Source organism: Monopterus albus, unplaced genomic scaffold, assembly GCF_001952655.1.
Source record: "Monopterus albus unplaced genomic scaffold, M_albus_1.0 scaffold126.1, whole genome shotgun sequence".
Lineage (NCBI taxonomy): Eukaryota > Metazoa > Chordata > Actinopteri > Synbranchiformes > Synbranchidae > Monopterus > Monopterus albus.
The window spans coordinates 3,308,170-3,321,361 of NW_018128006.1; the positions used below are offsets into that span (position 1 = coordinate 3,308,170).

A 13,192-nucleotide genomic window follows, 5' to 3' on the forward strand; every position below is an offset into this window, starting at 1 on the left:
GGTCCCCACAAGGAATGAAAACAAATGTGTGCGTATGCATCAGCACACCAACATGTTTAAGACAATCTACCAGTTTCTGAGATCCTTCATTCTAAACCAGATTGATGGATCACGTGGCAAACATTGCTAACCACCGAGCCCGGAATTACCACTTGGTAACAGCACTTACTAATGTGATATACATGTTTTTGTTTAGGGGGCCATTTTCACCGAAGTCTGTTCTCAGCCAGAGGTTTGCATCAGTAGAACTTTTCATGCAAACTCTTCATAAATGTTTCACCACTAGCCTAGCTTGTGCTGGTTATTGTCCTTCCCCTTGAGTGTCAGATAAGCTTTCCAATGTTGAGACGACAGACAACTTTCACTCGTTCCCCGCCTCAGTGCGCTGTAATTGTGAGAAAAGACCACTTTAATTTCCTGCATGATGTACGACGTGCAGAGTGAATTATATTTCGTATTATTGGAACTCCATATACTGCTTGAGCTCTTGTAATATTCCAGAGCTCATTTCTCCTTTTATAAAAGTTTTGACTTGTCTCAAGTTTGAGGTTGTGTGTGTGTAAAGTTAATATGAAGCTTAGTGCAAAATAAAAATGACTGGTTGTTTACAAGATTCCCCCTGTCGCTAGAAGAACTGGTGCTCTCAGGTGGTGTGTAAGCATTACATAACAGACAAAAAGCAGTGTGGGAAGGAGATGGAAAAGACCTAAGAGCAACGGCTTTCTCCAGAGACCTGCATGAGAAAATAGAGAAACGCTCTTCACGATGCACTGAGAATCACATAACTGAAAGCCTAATAGAATAAAAAAGTGAAAATATTACAGAGGTTGTGGGTCTTAGGTCAAACTCCTTCCAGTAGCTGCTGTGACAAACCAATGTCAAAAACTTTTTTCTGTGTTCTCAAGACCTCCTAGTGCTGAGAAATACACAAGAAGTTGTAATATTTTGTTGTACAAGGCCTTTTAAACCTAAGTGAGTCATTCTTTCTCTCATCTCAGTGAGACAATCAATGAACAGCAGGCAGAGAGGCAAAAAGTGTCCATGTTGTATTCACTCTCGCAGAGTGATATCAAGCTTGTTGGAAACCCCCGTCCTCTTCCCAGGGGCAGAGTGTTGTGGTGTGCTAATGGATTTCGCAACAAGGGCGCATTCTCTGGGTGGTTTGAAGATGCAATTATGCCCGTAATGGTAGTGGCACTGCAAAATGAAAGCATCAGCAGGAGCGACAATGATCATATACAAAACCCAGTGTGCAGCACGACAAGTTTAATCATGTGTCTCTAATCCTAACCTCAAACAACATTCTGTGTACACTGTTGGAGATGCACTGTATTGTCTTGATGACAAAAAACAGATGATTATTTCAGGAGCGTCATCATTTCTAAATATCAGAACTTGAAGTTTTGTAGTTTTTCCCATGATGACAAGGCGGGTGTAGAAGTCATGTTTTGCTGCGCTGAAAGGATGCAATTAATATAATGCCCTATAACAATAGGTTTTCTTTGTTTTAAGGGATAAATGTTTTGAGGAGGCGGCTTTTACTGTGAACAGTGCTGTCAGATGAGTACTCCATGTTCACTCCTTGTTCAACATACAAGGAAAAGAGTATATTGTATTAAGGACTACATAATGCAGACAAACCACCAAAAAAGTAATAGATAATATAATAATTCAAAGGACAGTGAAGTCCTTGACATGAAGTTATCATGTCTGGCTGGCTTTGATGTCGAGGTGCCAAATGTCATTTTATATATGTTATATGTTGATGTTAAACAGCAGCAAAGAAAATACAAAGGCACAACAATAATTCATCGCCTATTTAAAATAATAATAAAATAATTTAACCAAGCACTCCCCCAGCAGGAAATGCTTTTGGTTAGTGTGGTTAAAAGCACAACCACCAGTAAATCAGTCTGCTCTGATCCATGAGTGATTCTTACAGTACTTGTCCACCAAACAGCTTTAAGTTCGTTACATCCCTGCAGCCATCTGAAGGCAGCAGGACTGATAACGCTGATTAATCTGCAGCCTTCTACTTGAGCAGTGCCGCTTCAGTGAGCAGTGCCATTATGCACAACTGTCCACAGTGTTTACCTTTGTTAAATGATGGTCTCAAACAAAATAACCACAAACACACCAAACTGGATGGCAGACAAACTACCTAACTAAACACATTTACTCAAGTATTGTACTTATGTTTAATTATGAGGTATCTGTACTTTAGTTTCATTTTCTGTTACAGTACTTCACTACATTTTAGAGGCAGCTTTTGTACTTTTCAGTCCACTACATTTACCTGATCCAATATCAAACATACATGTGAAATGTGCCCTTCTAGATGCCGAGTACTTTTATTTTCATTACTTTAAGTACCTTTTTGATGCCAATACTTTTAAGTACCTTTTGATGCCAATACTTTTAAGTACCTTTTGATGCCAATACCTTTACTTAAGTAACATTCTGAATGCAGGACTTTCAGTTCTAAGACTATTTTTACACCATAGTATTGCTACTTTTACTGCTGATTGGTTATAACTCTATATTTTGTCCATTTATGTGAGGCATTTCTGGTTCTTATTAAACCTGTGAATCACAGTCTGTTTTTGAGTTTTGTTCTCAAAATGCATTACGTAGAAAACACTGTGCCGTATCGTAAGGTATAATGCAACAACTTAGAACACGAATTACAGCTGAAATGGCATAGGATTCATGCGATTATATAAACTGTTCTACCAAACAATTTTTGTTTCTCCCATTACTGTAAAATGTAACTGTTAAAAAGCCACATCTTCCTCTGGCTGCAGTTGTGTGTTGACATCATGCCGCACTGCACTATCTAAGCAACATGATTACCCAAAGAAGACAATTCTTCATTTACTGTGCTGTTGTCATGATTGATCATTGTGATGGCCTCAGCTGTTTTCAGAGAGATGAGAGCAGTAATGGCCAAGAGTACATTTTTCACTCATCTCACTTTGATCTAGATTCAACTTCACTGAGCCTTTCAGACTTTATAGCGCTGCACATTCATGCACAAAAATAACAGCGACATCTGGAGATACCCACAAAGTCTACATGCCCAAGTCATACTACTTTGCACTGTGTCTAAGCAGACTAACAAAACCCAAACAAATGCTATGATACCCACGTTAGCTGCTCTGCAAGGTTGTACCTGCTGTAGGTACAGTGAGCCAAACGCATCAGCCTGGTAACTGGCTCTCAATGAAAACACTCACCTGCTGACATTTATCAGTGATATTTTCCACATTCACTTAGTTTAACCTGAAAACATTAACCTCTAGAGTCCTGAGCTTTGGAAACCCAAGCTGTGCGGTCCTCATATGAGGACGCAGGGACTCTAGAGGTTAACATTTGCCAGTTTACCTAAATATTTCATAGGACCTTTTCTGTCACCATTGGGGAGTTTTTCCTCTACAGTGGCACCCCTCAACTCAGGGGTCCCTCAAGGTTCGATCCTGGCCCCGTTACTCTTTTCTTTGTATATGTTACCACTTGGTCCAATTATATCAAGGCATAATGTGCATTTTCATTTTTATGCAGACGATGTCCAGATCTATATGCCCCTGACCCAATGTGACTCCAGTGCTCTCACTCCCCTTTTTAACTGTATCCATGACATCAAACTCTGGCTCGCTCAAAACTTTCTCCACCTAAATGAGAGCAAGACCAAGTACATCGCTTTCGGTCCAGACTTGGCCACCCTGAGACCCAAGCTCGGTGCCCTGACCTCTTCAGTCACTGATACTGTTAAAAACCTTGGAGTAATATTTGACAGCAGTTTTAACTTTGATAAACAGATCCGCTCCGTAGTTAAAACCAGCTTCTTTCATTTGAGGATGCTAGCAGAAGTGAAGCCCTTCTTGTCTCATGTAGAGATTTAGAAAAAGCAATTCACGCTTTTATTACGTCCAGACTGGACTACTGTAATGCCCTTTACATCGGTATCTCAAAATCCCTCCTTCGGAAGCTACAACTTGTACAGAATGCTGCAGCTCAGCTCCTGTCATGTACTCCTAGGTATGCTCACATCGCTCCTGTTCTCTTCTTGTTGCACTGGCTTCCAGTGAAATTTAGAATAGATTTTAAAGTGCTCTTATTTGTTTTTAAATCTATTAATGGCCTCGCCCCCTCATAGTGCATCTGTCTACTCTCCCTATAGAGCCCTACGCTCTGCCGACCACCTATTTCTAGTCACCCCACGCTCTCGTTGCAAAAAAATGGGGCAATCGCTCTTTTAGCAGTTATGGCCCTAGGCTGTGGAACGCGTTACCTCTAAAAATATGGTCCATAACAGAGTTGGCCCCTTTTAAGGCAACTCTAAAAACACACCTTTTCAGACAGGCCTTTGACAACTAATCCAGATATCTCTTTTGTTGACGTTTTATCATCCATCTTGTCGATATGTCCTTTACTTCTTTTTAAGGTCTGTTATGCTAGTTTTTTTATGTGTTCTGTGAAGCACTTTGTGCTCCTTTTGCGGGTTGTAAAGTGCTATATAAATAAAGCATTATTGTTATTATTATAGCAAGCAATCTCCTAAGTTGTTGAGACACTAGCAAAAAGGCAGAGGATCACCAATATAGGCAGTTCACAACTAACTTAAAGAAGTTCAATTATTATGAAAGAAGAGCATCCAGGGAATCTTGATCACCATTTTTGAAAAAGCTCCTAACTACTGGTACACAAGATGGCTGCTCCATTCAACTATATAGTGTACTTTTGCAGTAATTTATTCAGTGGCAGTTATAGGTGGGGAGTTTAGTGGTAGAATTTATTCTAGTTATACCATGACAAAATAAATCCTCAATTTTCTACTTGTCAGCAACCAAATGATAAAACAATAAGTTGAATGAGTTTAATGAAAACAGAACGGGGTTTTCAAGGCAGACACCAACATTTTTGACAATAGCAGGTTGCATGTCCCATCATTGTCTCAGTAACATCAACCCATTAAAAAGAAAAAAAAAAAAGAAAAAAAAAGGCATTGATGTCAAATTCTTGTCGTTTTACTTTTGCAGGCGTGACATGAAAATTATTTCCATCTCAAGGAGGGAGCCCAGTCTTACACTGATACCACAGACTACAATTACTGTCAGGGGTGCACTCGGAGCAGTGAAAAGTGCTGAAATACAAGCTGTTCTCCACTTCATCTTTGGAGGTACAGTAAACGCCAAGAAGGAACTGTCAGTGAAGCAAGAGACCTGACAAAACAAAACATGCTGTGAATGTAGTTTTCAGATTTGTCGACTCAAATGTATCTGTGAAAGTACGGGCACGCGAGTGTGTAGCCTCAAGCAACATGTGAAGAAGCCTTGTTGTGTACTACAGTACTCGGTTCCTCCACTAATTTGAGAAATCAGACACTAATCAGAAATTAGACAGTTTCATCACTGTTGCAGCAAGCAAGAATGGTGACCCACTTAAATGCCAGTGTCTGGACCAAATGATATTTAGCAGAAAGAAAATAAAAAATTGCAAATCACCTCATTGGTCTACTAACCCCAGAATGGAGTTATCAAAGCAAAAGTAAAATTGTTTCGTGCCTGTCATTTTGGCAAGACAGTGGCAGTACCTGAGGCTGCCTACAGGCCAGGTCTGCTCCACTGGAGTTTCCTGAGGGCTTCTTCCCACCACCTGCTCTCCCAGCTGTGATGGAGCAGCTCCAGAAGCCCTTTTTATTATTCTGTCATCCACAAGGAAGGGGAGAGGAACTTTAGTTTGGCTCTATTTGTTTCTTTAACTCAATCTGTGACATGATTGAAAGGTACAGTGAAAAAGGATTGTCTGGACAGCTTGAGAACATAGCTTATCGGTAGATTATAGAGGCTCCTGTATTTTGACAGGCTGACAGAGGAGAGCAGATACCATATCTCCACAATATCTGGAAGTGAATTTTATTATATCAGTGATATGAAGTCTCAGATTCCCCACTGCCTCTGGTTATTGTGTCTCTGCAGCCACAGACTCTTCTCCCATGGGTGCCAATGTAAGCCATCCACAGAACTCATACATAACAAACATGTCTTTTAATGTTTGTTTGTGCTCTTCCATTTGGATGCTTATCGCAGGTGGGACCGTGCCTCCGCTGTGTAACACTGACACTTGACCATTACAAGAAGGGACATGAATATTAAAACACCATCACAGCTCAGTACAAGTGCCTGGCAGTTCCATTTGGAGTTTCCTATTCTGTTATAAATAAAAGAGGGCATGACTAAGATCAGTTACTTCTTTCTGCGCTTGTGTATTCTCACCAAGAGCTAGCTTTTATGCAATGTCAAAAACGAGCCCCTATGATACATGTTACTCATTGAAGGAAACCGATCTCATTTATGTGAAAACGCTGGTTGGCCTGTGCACTTTTATTAAGCTTGTCTACCAACTTGCACTGACTGGGCACATAAACTGACTTAAATATACTAGGCATGTGAAATATATACTTCTTCACACAAGAGTAACCAATCAAGGGACTGACCTTGAGCAGATGAAAAGGTACAGCTTAGATGTTAGAAAAAATGACATTTTGTCAGAAAATTGCTGTTGCACCTTAAAATGATTAAGGCAGCAAAGGCATAAAACCCAAGTCCTTAATGAAACTACTGCAGATTTATTTAAAGCCAGGTGAAACATTTTCAACACCCATGTCCTGAATTATTTCACATCTCTTTCCTTCCCCCACGTGGTTTTACGATGACCTCAGATCATGCCACCTTTAAAACTGGATTTGTGTTCTCTCTAAAGAAAAAGTGAAAGACCAGGAGTGCAAGGCGAAGGTAGCAGTTCCTGTCAGTTTCAGAAATTTGAGCAAATGGGTTTCAATATCTGAAGACACCTGTATGGAGCCATGTTACTCTGTGTGTGTGTGTGTGTGCGCACACAAATCCATATCAAGTAAAATTGCTAACCCTTCGTCTTGAATTAACTTTGTGCACACAGACAGCATACTAAAGCTGTTAAGATTTTTTTTTTAACAAATCTGAGCAGCCAATTTAGATGAGATTTTTTTATGGTCTAGTTCCAAGCCAATCAAATTCCTATCACACCGTAAAACATGTTCACACGAAATCTAGAATTCATTATTTGTAGGCAACACAGAGGGAAACCCAGTAGCTGGATGAGACACTTTAAAAAACTGAAGCTTTACAAGGTACAGTCCACTGAAATAACAGGGAAAAGTTTTTCTTTCTTTTTTTTTTTTTTTTTTTTTTTAAATAGACTGCAACATAAAAGATGCCAACTCGATTTAGCTTAGTGGGACAGCTGAAGCTGCATCTGAGACTCAAACAAACTTTGGGGAGAATTTTTGCACACAACAGAAGTTGTGTAGTTTGCCCCTCATTTTGTGCAGCCCAGTCACATTCCGGATGGAGAGTAGGAAAAGTGACAATGACCTATTCTCAAGTACACAGGGATGCATCAATATTGTTTTAACACCAACTTGAAGAATCCCAAACTATTTCTTTAAAAAGTTTTCTTTGCAGTTTAACTCTATTATTAAACATAGTTGAAACGAGCGTAGCAGGGCTGAATACACTTGATTGAAAAACTCTTCATATGGCCATCATCATTTCCTGGTTATAAGCAGCCTCTTCAACATGCGTGGCACCATTCTACGGTCTAAACAAGGCCTTTAGTAACCGTCAACCCTGTAGTTTGCTCCAAAAGCCATGATAAGAGACAATTCACAGTCCCATCATAATATAAAGGTGACATTTCAACAGTAGCCGAGTTATAACCAGCTTCTCTGCAGATTGTAATCAGTGCAGTATTATCAGTTCTGCAGAGCTCATAATGCAAAAAGCAATATTGTTTGCAGTTGTTGCTCATTTTCCATCTTGATAATGGAATGAAATTTCAAGAGCACTTACTAAAATGTTGGATGCATGAGAGGGATTTATTGGCAACTCCCTGTGAGAGAGGAAATGTCCACCGAAGCAAAAATGATAAAGTCAATGGATGGAGTCTGCATGTCCAGCTCGTCTCCGCTCTGTGGGGTTGGACTGGGCCCTAATGACAATCTGAGGGACTGAGTTCAAATAGGCTAGGACGCCAACCTTGTGTTGTTGCAGAGAGCTGGCACAGCAGAACTCTGGGGGTAATTTAGGATGAAATATTTTTTATGTCTTCAGCAGACATGTGGTTACCTGGGGAGCAATTCAGCTTTTTTAGCCCCTGGGCCAAAGCCAGCAGGTGGATGACACATTCACAGACACACCTGCTGGGTTAAGAATGGGAGGCTTAATCACAGACTGAAAAAGAATTGATATGTTGAATCAGAGCAGTTGTTACAAGTGAACCAGAAGAGGCCCTGGTGTACAATGCACCCCCGCCTGAAGACACTCAGGAGTCACTACGATCTTATTCAATATTCACAGTTCAGCTACAATTTAGACCTCATTAGCATGCAGACATACACTTACATACCCAAAAGCCTGGGGTGAGTCTGTTGTGACTTCACTTCATGAAATTGGATAACTATTCATTACTGTACATACTGACATCATAATTCTGTACTGTCTGCAGGACAAGTGGCTAAGCCCCAAAGATTTTCCAAGAGGAAATTAATGCAGTTGCCCTCATGTTCCTATCATTCTGCACATGGCATTAGATAAATCCAAAATAGAGAATCATGCTGAAAATCATATACACTCACTGTGAATACGTAGCTGAGATCTCTACCTAAATAAAACCCAGAAAATGCAGTGCAAACTACAGTTCCATAAAGTGTTACTGCAAATGAATTTTGAAGCAGCATAGGTACCAGCAGAATCTATGTTCAGACCTTTGATGTTTAAGACGGTTTGTCCCACTAAAGACCAGCTGCATTACTGAAGGCGCTCAAAGGGTGTTTGATGGCTCAACAAACCTCAATATGCCATTATATGTAGATGACACACTGCTGTGCGTTCAGGCTTGATACCTTGATTACCAGCACCAGGGAGGCGCCGTCGATTTAAATCCCCAAAACAGGCGCCGGGCTTATAGGGTTAAAAGAAATATGATAAATATATGGAAGAGTTGGTAATCAAAAATAAATGCATTGCTTGGCTTGCTGTACCCAAATTGTTAGATTCCCAAAACACAAAATAAAATGAATTTAAAAATAAATAAATAAAAAAAAAAGGAAAAACTTGTCATGTTTCCAGTTACTATTGATGACATATCTTAAAATAAGGTCAAAGCTCTGGATAATGGGACTAGATAAATCAGATAAAATGGATGAAGGCTGACAGAAGTTTAAGGGTTACTGCAACAGGGCATCTTAAACCTGTGTCCCTGTATTATGATTCCCCCACCTGGCCTTGGACTTAAATCCTTTATGCTGTGGGCAGATAAACAGATTATAGTAAGTGGCAACTTAAGAGAAGATAACACAGTTGATTTAAGGAAAAGATTAACCTGCCTGACTTCTAGTTTTTTAGAAATCTCTAGGCTAAGAGTTTTGTTTCATCTGGTCTTAAATCCTGGGAGCATGTTTATTCCAACCCTTGATGAAATGCATATAAAATAAACAAAATCCTACCAAAATAAATGAAAAATTACGGAGTGTGAAGAGACTTTGCCTTCTTTTATAGATTGTGACACTACTGCATGTACAAACTATTAGAGCTATGTAGTTTACTAATAAAGTGAAAGAAATGCAAATTAAATATGGATTTTGTATTACTAATAATAAAATGAACCAAGCATCTAAAACTCTGTACTTTTAAATGTGAAATAGTAACTTGTGGGTTATTGTTTTCATAATCATATTGTTTTACTAAATGTTAATGTCCACAGGTCAAACAGCAGGACTTGATGACCCCATCCCCACGCCTTTCCATATTGTAGTTTGTGTGCACCATATAAATAAAACTTGAACTGAATAATGGTAAAGCAACTGTAGTCACGCTGCTTTCCTTTCACAGGACAAATTGCTTCACAGTGCCTCTCTTTCATGTTTTATACACACACATTCCTGTGGTGCTATTAAGGCTACGAGAAGCAGTTCAAGGTTGGTTGTTTTTCCCCCTCAGTGACACTTCAACATATGCCCAGTCAGCACAGGGGAATCAAACCAGCCTGAATGTTTTTATTTGGCTTTGCTGAAGAAGATAAACATGATGTACAGTAGACAAATAGTCTACTGTACATCTGCACTTAAGGGGTTCCCCTGTGTTGAGTATACCACTCAACTATATTTTGCATAATCCAAAACCCAGCATGGCAGAAAGTCTTTATTATCTAAAAACTAAGTAGTTTAAAAAGCCATTGGACATTTAGCCCTATTACAGTTACTGCCTGGTTTGATGTCCTTTGAGTTTATTCTAAAAATCAGCTCAAAGACTTTTTCACCACAAACTTAAAGCTTGTGTTATCTTTGTTTATTCAAGCAGATATTTAATTAATGCCACAATGAAAATAGTTCCAGTTTTATTAACACTGTTTTGCTATCAATTTGTCAGATGAGGCAAACTAGCATTACAGCCCTCTATTAGAGAGAAATGAAGTTTTTATATATGTGAAGGATCACAAAGCGATTTGGAGCTGCTACACAGAATGCATCTAGTAGATCTGCTGCCTCTCTTGGAGGGCGTCGGCTATTTTAATAGCACCATTTATAGTGAATAACATTTAATTCAAAAATCCATTTTTACAGACAAACCAATCAATATCTGTGAAAATGAATTCCATCCCCCAAAGTAACAAAATTAAATCGGCAATAAAATGTCATCCTAATGTAAAATGCTCACTTGAAGGCTTTATGCCAAATCTTTATAGTTTTACAAGTTCAGACAGGGGATGCATCATGTAAAACCCCCCAGTCACGTTCTCCTTCCAATCCCAAATACCCTCCAATGTATTGTCTGTTCTCTGTGCTGCGATATGATATTGCCATTATCTGTTTTCTTTGTCTGGCAGATAAATGTTGACTTACTGGGTTTGATGAAGGCTGTGATTTCAGTTAGAGTACATTTTACTCATCACCAGGTCACTTTATTTTAGACACATGGTCCAGTACGGACATACATTGCATTTACCAAAAACGCAAGCATATTGTCTCATAATTATGAGTAACAAAGATCTCATAATTATGAGGTCAAGCTGTTACACTGAACTGCAGCTGCTAAAGGACCATCTTTTATACTTAACATCAGTGTACAGTAACTTGCATTAAGCCTAGCAGAGACACTTAGTTGAGCACAAGTGAAAATTATGTATACAACTAAGATTTTGGTCATTACACAGTAGGTTTAGCAACCCTGTATAATTAGACAGTTAAAGCGTTCATCTGGCTCAGTTCTGAGGGATTACGCAGACCCGCTGTACAGCAAGTTTCAGGTTCTCCCCCTCTGGACAATGTCTTTTAGTCCCAAAGTGTAAATGAGACCAGTATAACAACAGTATTGTCCCAACAGCCATCATTTGCATCAACAAGTTATAGGAACAATGCACAAATAACAGATTAGTGCCTCATTATTGCCACTTGTACACTGAAGTTCCATAGTGATGATGTGAATATGGAGCACTATGCACTTTTGTATTATGAGGATTACATTGTTGTATTCGCCTATATGTGTGTTATTATGAACAACTATCTTGCTGCAAGATAAATTTACCCACAGTACAAATAAAGTAACTTGAAGCTTCATAAAAAATTTTGGAAATATTTATTATACTCATGACATCTAATTATCCTAAAATATTACTTTTTACATTAATCTGATGTTGGGGCCAACACCTTATGGTGAAAATATACTCAACAGCTGCTGAAGATCAGCACACAAATGAGAGGAAATAAATCTGTATGCATAAAATTAATTATGTGTTTACAAAACAACCTGTTCTTTCAATAATTAACTACAAAGACAAGTCAGACAAGACTGAAATTAATAGTTAAATATTTGCTCTACTGTATGATATAACAAGAATTTGAAGAGATATAGGACTAGTTTACAGTCTATTTTATCAGAAACAACTGTATCTGCAATAACTTTTAAGACTGCAGCTGCACATTGGCTACAGGTGCCATTCTTTTAGGAAACTTCACATAAATGGACTTACAAGCCAGCACAAAAACATATTGGACTATTAAGGTCTTGTTAAAGTGAAAGCTCTTTTCAAAGCTCTGTGCTGTGTAGGCCCCTTTGTGATAAAGAAGCAAAAGCCACTGTAAGTTTCAAAAGAACATGAAACACACTAAAGGATAAAATTACTACTACACATCACACATCTTCAGGCCATCAGAGAAAGATGACCTGTGGTATACAGACCCAACTGTGGGCCCTAACAATGATGAGCTCTCTCGGGTTTTAGTGCATATTTTCAACAAAGGTGTCTTTGACCATAGCGGCTTTTAAGAAAAGCTGAATCTGAAAAATAAAAAAAATTAAAAATAAATTTTGATTAGAATGCCAAGGTATTGTGTAAGTGGAAAAAGAGGTGATCGCATTCTAATATCCAGCACGTTCTTATTCAAGTGGTTAGCCAATCTCTGCGTGTACTTTTTTTTTTTTTTTTTGGTGCAGCATACACAAATACCACCAAAAAAATAGTTTCTTTAAAATCAATATCTTTTAACTGACATTCCCTCCTTCAGTTACTCATACAGTCAGCTACACCTTAAGTCATATGACTGCTCAGTTGTAAAGTACGGGACCGGAGTCTGAAGCGGACTGAAGACTGAAAATCAGGTAGGCCTAATGATTGCTAATATCTAAAGATTTTCACATACAAAAACAGATTAGCAGCAGTATTTCCCTAATCAGTTCCAGTGCAGAGTAGAGAAAGCATCAATAAAATCAGAGATCAGTATGTTCCCAGTTGCAAAGATATGAAAACTTTACAACAATGTGTTTGAAGATGAATACCAGTGATTGTTACATTTAATCAGGAAAGGCCAACTATCATATAAACAGCCACTGCTACTGTTGTGATCTCCATTAACAAACATAAGCGACAGTAAATAAGATCTAAACACCTTGGACTTGAAGCAGCAACATGACTATGAATGATGTCTTTACAAGCCAGAAGCTGCTCATATAGCTGACAGGACAGTTAATTCATACCGACAGGCAAAGCTTTTATAGCCTATGTGATGTTTTAGTAACCATGAGCAGACAACTGTCAAGTCAAACCCCACAAGTTTTGAGGAATTAGCATAGCAACAGCAAGACAGAAAACAAACAAC

At 38.8% G+C, this 13,192-nt stretch overlaps 1 long non-coding RNA gene across 1 annotated transcript in view; it reads right to left on the bottom strand.

Moving 5' to 3' along the window:
* LOC109967144 (uncharacterized) overlaps positions 1-13,192 on the bottom strand; it is a 32,693-nt gene that overhangs the window by 18,367 nt on the left and 1,134 nt on the right. The gene's annotated exons all lie outside the window — the stretch shown is intronic.